Consider the following 9,136-nt stretch of genomic DNA (forward strand, 5'->3'; position numbering starts at 1 on the left):
GTGTGATCCAGCAATCCACTCCTGGGCATATATCCAGAGAACACTCTAATTTGAAAAGATACATGCACCTCAACGTTCATAGCAGCACTTACAATAGCCAAGACATGGAAGCAACCTAAGTGTCTATCAACAGATGAATGGATAAAGAAGATGTGGCATTTATACACAATTGAATACTGCTCAGCCATAAAAAAGAATGAAATAATGCTATTTAGAGTAAAGATTATCATACTAACTGAAGTAAGCCAGAAAGAGAAAAACAACTATCATATGATATCACTTATATATGGAATCTAAAATATGATACAAATAAACATTTACGAAAGAGAAACAGACTCACAGACTTAGAAAACAAATTTATGGTTACCAAAGGGGAAAGAGGATAGGGGAGGAATAAATTAGGAGTCTGGGGTTAGATACAAACTACTATATATAAAAGAGATACAAACTACTATATATAAAAGAGATAAACAACAGGGTCTTACTGTATAACACAGGGAACAATATTCAATATTTTATAATCACCTATAATTGATAATAATATGAAAAAGAATATATATATCACTTTGCTGTACACCAGAAACTAACACAACATTGTAAATTAACTATACTTCAATTAAGAAAAATTTTTAAAATTAAATAAATATTCTCCCAATAAAGCTGTTAAAAGAGCCCAGAGAAAGTTCATGTGATATACAATTCAGAATACAACAACCATTTTACACTAATGTGGTCCCTATATAAATTCTAAATTTAGAGGTAAATTACTTTCCCCCTTGCCTTCCACACCAAAGTAAGTGTAGTATAAGGAAGTAAGAGCTTTCTGTAATTTAGCCTAAGGTTGTCACTTACTCTAAAATTTTAACATGATAGACAATCACATATCGTTTGTCTCATTAATAAATTCTCCTTTTATTATTTCTTCCACTCCTAGGCCTCAAATGGAGGGAAAAAACAAGACTTGGATACAATGATGGCAAATAAATAACAGTCTCACCAAAAAGCATGTTTTAATTAGCTATATTCTCAAGTATAATAGCCATTTCATCTTGAACTAGTCACAAAATAGTAATAGAAAGATCAGAAAGTTTATTTTTTCATGTTTATCACAGCCTTATTTATAATTTTATATTGAAGTAGAGTTGATTTACAATGTTGTGTTAATTTCTTCTGTAAAACAAGTGATTCGGTTATACATGTATATAGACATTTTTAAAATATTCTTTTCCGTTATTGTTTATCATAGGATATTGAGTACAGGTCTTTGTGCTATACAGTAGGACCTTGTTGTTTATCCATCCTATATATAATAGCCTACATCTGCTCACCTCAACCTCCCACTCCATCCCTCCCTCAGCCCCCTCCCCCTTGGCAGCTACAAGTCTGTCTATTCCTGTGAGTCTGAGAAACTTTCCTTTTAAAGCACAAAGTATAATTGGAGCTGCCTTATTTACTAAACTGATATCAAGATTTTAAATTTTATTGGGATAATCCCCATGAATAAACCTGTTTTTATTTTTGCAATCTAAGGATTACATGGATGCTAATTTACTGAAAAGATCATTACAAGAATTTTGGCCTTTAAAATTCATCAGAAAGCTTAATTGCCACTGACCATATAACAAAACAGTCATGGATTTAAATACAAATAAGACAGACCACAATGGGAAGATGTATTGCTTGGGCCAACAAATACTGACTATGTAGCTGTAAAGCACTCTCAAATGATTAATTTACTTAAAGAAGTAAATATTAACATAAACTAGTATCACTTTAATTTTTTAATGATATGAAGAGAAAGTTGTTGAGAGAGAGGATATAGCACTGTAAAAACATAACAAAGGAGAGTGTTATTTATTAACTCTTGGTAAAAGTCGAGGAAAAATCATGTGGTAGTCATGGCTAAATGGCCAGTTACCACCATATCCTCAGATGATCTGCTTTTGAATAAGCAGATAAGTGAATCTTTTGTTTATTATTGCTAATTTATAAGCATTATTCTGGTCACCGTTAAATTATCTGGATCCTTATTTAAAACAACGTAGTTTCCCATCAGATTCTCTCCAGAACACAAGCAATGCTTGAGGAACTCCTTACAGTGGGTCATGGAGTTTCTACTTTTCCTAAAATGCAGGCAGAAAGCCCGGCAGACACATGTCAGAGATCTCTGGCAATATTTAGCAGGAATCCTCAGGATTTTACTGCTGAAACTCATATTTGTGAATAATCCAGTCTTTCTGTTGTCTCCTATGCTAGCTCTCTTTTTTAAAAAAAAAACTTAAATTATCAAGTAAAATAAATTACCCAAGCTCATGACCATATGTGTACATAATAATGAATCTACAAAGTGAACACCAATGCAACCATTGTTCAAGTGAAAAAAAAATAGCGTTCAGGGTATGCAATTTTGATTTAGTTCATCTAGGCAGTCACTTCGATTTTTATGTTTTAAAACTGTATACATTTTTACTGTTCAGATAATAAGATTTACTTTATATAGTAATTTCAACCCAATATTTTTGGCTAGAATGTAAATCTCACCAAGTTCTTCATTTCTATTCATGCATTGGGATCTCTTGTAAATCTGCTATATTATTTTTTATAGTTTCCAGTTCTGTCAAATTTTAATTTAAATTTTGTCTTTGATACCTTGAATATCATAGCATAGTAATTGAATTATTTCAGATAATTGCAGTATGTGTAATATCTTCATTCATTTCTATTGTCTTAGTTTCTGCTGTTTTTAGCTACATTTTCTTATATCTTCAAATACTTGCATGTCTTGATTTTGTTAGTTACTGTATACAAACATTATTTGAAGAAATAATTTGATAACGAGGGTTCTGTTATTTTACTCAGCCCATCACACTCAACCTTTTCCACTGACTACAAGGGGAATACAATTTACTTAAATTATAAATACTAAGGTACTCATCAGGCGTAGAAGACGATTCATCTTGTCTCCAACCTGCATCTCCAGGTAAATTTCTTGTGAGTCTATCGAGTACCAAGGACAGTGAAGTTCAATTTTTGTTGAATATGGAAAATCTTTCAAGTTTCTGTAGTTTGGAACTTACTTTCACATTTTCAAAGGAATTTTCCAGCTTTTTCAGGGACATTTCTTATCTTTCCACTTGAATTGGAAGAAATGTTCTTTTTTCCTTGAAAATTGCTCTCTTTTCCAAGATAAATTAAATCTCTCTTTCCGATGAACTTCCATTGTTCATGGTGTTTCTCTTTCCAGTTTTCCCACTCAATAGTTTTATTAAAACTTGTATCAGAATACAACATAAAATTTACTGCTTTAATCATTTTTAGCATACAGTTCCACGCCATTAACTACACATTGTTGGGCAGCCATTACCATCACCCATCTCCAGGTTTTTTTTTTTTCATCTTGCAAAACTGAAACTCGTACTCCAAATCAGTAACTCCCCATTCTCCCATCCTCCTATCCCCTGGCAAGCACCATTTTATTTTATGTCACTATAAATTTTACTATACTAAGGTCTCATGTGAGTGAGTATTTAAACGTTTTTGACTGGCTTAATTCAGTTAGCATAACACCATCCCGATTCATCCATGTTGTGAAATTGCCTACATTTTGAATGGTGAAAAATATTCCATTGTATTTATATACCACATTTTATTTATCCGTTTGTCCATGGATGGATACATGGATTGCTTCCACTTTTTGACAATTGTGAATAATGCTGTTATGAACATAAGAGTGCAACTATCTGTTTGAGTCCCTGTTTTCTGTTCTTTTGAGTACCTACCCTCACACAGAATTATTGTATTACATGGTAACTGTATTTTTAATGTTTTGAGGAACCACCATACTATTCAAACTACTCTCCATAGTGACTGCATCATTCTGTATTCCCACTAAACAGTGCACGATGGTTCCAATTTCTCTACATTCTCACCAACACTTGTTATTTTTTTAATTTTAATTTTTTGTAACTAGCCATCCTAATGGGTGTGAAGTGGTAGCTCATTGTGGTTTTTGACATGTATTTACCTAATGATTAGTGATGTTGAGTATCTTTTCATGTGCTTTTTGATTTACTGCATATTTTCTTTGGTAAAATATCTATGTTTAAATATATTCCTTTTTTGAGTTAATTTTTTCAATATGGTATAAGTAGGAGCCCAACTTTATACACTTTTCCACGTAGATATCCAGTTTACTCAACAGCATTTATTGAAAAGGCTGTCTTTTCCCCATCATATGGTCTTGATTCCTGTGTCAAAATTCATTTTGCTTGATATTGTGAAAATTTCTTTCTGGACTCTGTATTCTGTTCTATTGATCTATTTGTCTGTCTTAATGTCAGTACCACAATATTTTGATAACTGATTTGGTGGTAAGTTTTGAAATCAAGAGATCTAATGCCTCCAACTTTGTTCTTTTTCAAGAATGTTTTGGCTATTCAGAGTCTGTTGAGATTTTTATGTGAATTTTATAGTAAATTATTTATTCTATGTGCAAAAAATATTAGTGGACTACTGCATAAGATTGCATTGAATCTGTGGATCACTTTGGGTAGTATTCACATCTTGACATTATTATATCTTCCAATTTATGTACAAGGGATATTGTCTAGTTATTTGGGTTCTTTAGTTTTGTTTAGCACTATTTTGTAGTTTTCAGTATACAAGGTTTTAACCTCCTTGACTAAGTTTATTCCTAAATATTTTATTCTTTTTAATGCAATGTTAAATCGAACTGTTTTGTGAATTTTTTTCTTTGGATTGTTCCTTGCTCGTGTATAGAAATGCAACTGATTTTTGTCTGCTGGTTTTGCATCATGCAACTTTGTGAATTTGTTTACTGCTTCTAATAATATTTGTGTGGAATCTTTAGGTTTTACTATGTATAAAGTCATGTTGTCTGTGACCAGAGACAATTTTACTTATTCCTTTCCAACTGATGCCTTTTATTTCTTTTTCTAGCTAATTTTTCTGGCTAGGACTTCCAGTACTATGTTAGATAGAAATGGCGTGAATAGGCATCCTTGCTTTGTTCATGATCTTAGTGGAAAATCTTTCAGTCTTCAAACATTGATTATGATGTTAGCAGTAGCTATTTCATATATGACTTTTTATGTTTAGTTTCTCCCTATTCTTTATTTTTTGAGTTTTTTTTAAATCGTGAAAAGGTGTTGGATATTATAAAATGCTTTTTCTCTATTGAGATGATCATGAGGTTTTCTTCCCTTTGTTCTGTAAATGTGGTATGACATTAATTAATTGATATACGTTGACCCATCTTTGTATCCCAGAAGTAAATTCTACTTGATCATGGTGCATAATCCTTATAATACGTTGCTGGTTTGTTTTAAGGGTTGTATTAAGAATTAATATTACATGATAGATGTAGTTTGCCAAGTATGGTACCTGGCATTTAGTAAAACATATTTAAGTTTTCAAATCTCTTCATATATTTTAAGGTTTTTTTTCCCTAAAGAAATGTTATAATTTAATGGTAGTGGCTGTTGGAAGTCTAACTGATAATGAAGTGGACTATAATCCTATTTTCAGCCTTACTACGTCCTAAATTTGTTTCTCAGCTGATAACTGTAAAAGGAAAGTGAAGTATCAAAGCCTATGGAGAACTAACAGCTGGCTTGAGAACAGCCTGAAGTAAGTTGGAGAAGAGATTAAAGTGGGTTGGAGGAACTTTTTGCCCTCATAGTGCTATTTCTTACCCAGTTGTTGTTGATGTGCTTGTCCCACTAGGTACCATCGGAGACTGGAAACATCACTTGACCGTGGAGCAAAATGAAACATTTGACAGAGTATTCCAAAGGAAGATGAAATATTTTCCCTTGAATTTTATCTGGGACATAAATGAGGAGTAGAATCAATGCAAAAGAATCATAAAAAATCTACTAAATTTGTGGGCATATTTAAATATATATTTTAATACATACTTCTCATGCTAATGTTGATTATAAAACTTTATTAGTAAACAAAATTAGTGAACAGTGCTTACATTCGTTGCCATGAGTTTTGTAAACACTTTGAAATTTCAAACATTAAAATGATTTGGGAGATTCTCTGCATTAGTAGCCTGTAAGATAAAGGGAAAAACAGAAAGCATGCAGCATGAATTGTAAATCCCTTGAGAGAGTTTTCTGTAGTGTGTACTTTTCCTTTATCTACAAATAAATGTGGGATTAAAAAGTAAAAATCCTTTATCCTTCTAAGTGAACTTTATTCTTTGGTTTTAACCAAACGTGAATGTCAAAATAGAGAACTCACATGAAACACATGCATCTATTTAATAATTTACCAGATCACAAAGTTTACATGAAAGAGCAGAGGTTCAAAGGTGAAATAATCATCTAATGGTTCTATCATTTAACTATTGGTTGAAAAAATACTTTTATCCATAACATCTCAGTCACTAAACTAATTCCATATGTATTTACTGGTTAAATAATTTAAGATAAAATCATTTTGAATAACTAGAAAAATACAAGTGAATCTGATCATAATTCCCAAATGGGAAAAAACTTGTGAAGCATAAATCAATGGAAGAAACTTAAAGGAAAAAATTAGTAAACTTACAATCATCAACATTTCAAGGCACCACTATCCACAGCAATCAACAAAGGAAAGAACTCAATGTTTATGTACAGTGTACATTACTAAGGATGCATGAATTACAACCACATTGAAAACATACACGAATCTCAGAAACGTACTACTGAGTGGAAAAAAGGCTAGACACTTACTGCATGAAACATTACGTAAGATAAAAAAATAGGTTAAAATAATCTATGGGTTTAGAAAAAGAGAAGTTACCGATAGGAGTGGTATAGTAACTGGTAAGGCAAATGACAGAATTCCTGTGGTCTTGGTAATACTGTTTCTTCATCTTAGTGCTGGTTCCATAGGTGTGGTCACTTTGTGAATATTTATCAGGCTGTGTGCATGTGATTAGTGATTTTCAATGTATTTTGTCATATATTAATAAAACTGATGAAATAATTCATAAACAAATAATAAGCATAATTACAATGATGTCATTATAAAGAAACAGCCTTTCAGAGTATGTATGGCCATATTTCAATATTTTACTTTTTATTACCAGTACATGCTCATTATGAAGAAACAAGAAAAGTAGATTTGAATGTCATGCTTTTAAGGCACAGTGGAGAATGGATTACTTTTATAGAAGAATAGGTAAAACATCGTGTTTATTACACAATGACACTATAGCTAAGCTAAAAGAATACGATATGCATTAATATAACCACACTAAGCAGTAATCGCAATACTCGCAAAGCAGAGGAAAGAAATAGACAGAAAAAATATAAAATTTTAAACAGAATATTTCATCTCAACAAAGTCGCTTCACAAAAATAAAAAATGAGACTGCAATCAAAATAAATATGCAGTGATTCATTGTTAGCCAAGCAAAATAAGTTATTTATTGATGTTGGGTTGATTAGAGTTTGAGTAAAGCATCTAAAGAAACACGTCTATAGAAAATAAACATACCTAAGACTGTAAACTGTCTCCCAACATCTGTGAGTCTACCCTTGTCTTTAGTAGACATATATTACAAAGAATTATTATAAATTATAATCTAGTTTGAATAAAATATAATAGAAAAGCTGTAGAAACTTTTTTCTTTCTTGTTATATAAACACATAATATTTGGGCCACAAAACTAAAACAATTACTGGCCCATTACCGAAAAGTTTGCCTATGCCTCGTATTAGGCTCATGTCATCTTTTTTATTTAAACAGTACAATCTGTACTACCTTTATTTAATATTTTAAATGTCCCAGAATTTGTCAGTTGCAATAAGTCCCAGTTGGCTCTGGTGTGCTTTTGATATGTTTCCAGTATTCTTTCAGTTTTTTCTGATATAGGAAGATGTTCTAGGCTCATTTGTACTTTCCTTGCCACTCCACTGCAATCAGTCATTGATTGTGACTGATTTAGGTATGCTTTAGGTATGCTCATTGCTCTGACTTCTTATTGCTTCCAGGTCCCTCAGCAGACAGACCTAGGTAATATAACATGGTACAATTTCATGTGATGATATGATGTGCTCCCAATTACTTCAGTTCTTTGAGATCCAAAATGACAAAATGAAAAAAATGAATTGATTACTTGGAGTGAAGAAGAGGAACAAATTACGACATCACAATTATACAGGTCTTTCTAAAATGTTTCTCCATTTCACCTTTAGTTAAAATTTTGGGCAGACCATTATTGGAATAGGGCATCCGCTCCAACAGCTTAGGAAACTAAAACTTCACTGATCATTAAAAAGTTCCAAGGGGGGGCTTCCCTGGTGGTGCAGTGGTTGAGAGTCCGTCTGCGATGCAGGGGACACGGGTTCGTGCCCTGGTCCGGGAAGATCCCACATGCCGCGGAGCGGCTGGGCCCGTGAACCATGGCTGCGGAGCCTGCATGTCCGAAGCCTGTGCTCCGCAACGGGAGAGGCCACAACAGTGAGAGGCCCGCATACCGCAAAAAAAAAAAAAAAAAAAAAAAGATGTAACATCACTAGAAATCCCATGGACATTAAAAGGATAATAGAAGATACTATGAACAAGTCTATGCTCGTAAATTTGATAACCTAGATAAAATGGAGCAATTCCTTGAAAAACACAGTCTGCCAAAACACACACACACATATATAGGCATATATATGAGGAAATTGAATCAATAATTAATAATCTTTGAAAACAGGCCCAGATGGGTTCACAGGTGAATTTGATCAATTCTCTACAATCTCTTCCAGAAAATAGAAGCAGGGGAAATACTTCCTAATTCATTCTATGAAGCCAGAATTACTCTAATAACAAAACCAGACAAAGAAATTGCAGAAAAGAAAACTACAGACTAAGATCTCTCATGAATATAGATGCAAAAAACTGTTCCTTATCATGCCTTTCTTCTGGTCCTACCACCCTGCTCTGGCTTGTCAGTCCAAGAAAAAAGCCTCGATCATATCTTGTCAGCTTCAAAGGTGGAGAAAATAGAGCTATGATGGGGAAAAAATGCTATCCCCCCTTCAACCCTTGTATCAATTACAAAAAATCTCCAATTTATAATTCCAGTTTACCTTTCATTTTGTTTTTCCGAGTCTTATTCCAAGAGTTC

The 9,136-nt window shown here is 32.8% G+C and overlaps 1 protein-coding gene across 3 annotated transcripts in view; it reads right to left on the reverse strand.

Annotated features, from left to right (window-relative positions):
• The window catches only part of ZUP1 (zinc finger containing ubiquitin peptidase 1), a 53,407-nt gene that overhangs the window by 4,183 nt on the left and 40,088 nt on the right, over window positions 1-9,136 (reverse strand). The window contains exons 13-14 of one of the 3 annotated variants that reach the window (XR_003793720.1): window positions 6,002-6,079; window positions 5,715-5,845 (exon numbers count right to left, since the gene is read on the reverse strand). The gene's annotated coding sequence lies outside the window, so the exon portion shown is untranslated. Of the gene's footprint in view, window positions 1-5,621; window positions 5,846-6,001; window positions 6,080-9,136 lie in introns of those variants that run through there. The other 2 variants (XR_003793719.1, XR_003793721.1) reach the window with 2 other exon arrangements.

The sequence above is a fragment of the Monodon monoceros genome, unplaced genomic scaffold (assembly GCF_005190385.1).
Source record: "Monodon monoceros isolate NGI ecotype Baffin Bay Population unplaced genomic scaffold, NGI_Narwhal_1 Super_Scaffold_15, whole genome shotgun sequence".
NCBI classification, from domain to species: Eukaryota; Metazoa; Chordata; class Mammalia; order Artiodactyla; family Monodontidae; genus Monodon; species Monodon monoceros.